The sequence below is a fragment of the Capsella rubella genome, unplaced genomic scaffold, assembly GCF_000375325.1.
Source record: "Capsella rubella cultivar Monte Gargano unplaced genomic scaffold, Caprub1_0 scaffold_7, whole genome shotgun sequence".
Lineage (NCBI taxonomy): Eukaryota > Viridiplantae > Streptophyta > Magnoliopsida > Brassicales > Brassicaceae > Capsella > Capsella rubella.
Genome location: NW_006238917.1, coordinates 14,806,112 through 14,806,413, shown reverse-complemented (window position 1 = coordinate 14,806,413; position 302 = coordinate 14,806,112).

Genomic DNA, 302 nt, shown 5'->3' with positions numbered 1-302 from the left:
AAACAAAGAAAATATTGAGAATATCATATATGGTGGAGGAGGATGTAAAAATGAGTATTTATAGGAGTAAGTTACAATTCTAAAATAATTAAATCAGAGGAGTTATAATTATATTTTATAGTGTGTTAATTGAAGTTAAATGGAGGAAACAAATAGTCAATTGAAAGGTTATATAATTTAAGTTACAGTTTAATAGTAAAGTGTGGTTTTCAAGTATGAATTAAAGTATATGACTTAATGTGTTAGATATTTGGTTTAATTAAAAATAAATATTATAATTAAAAAATAAATGCTAAATGGAC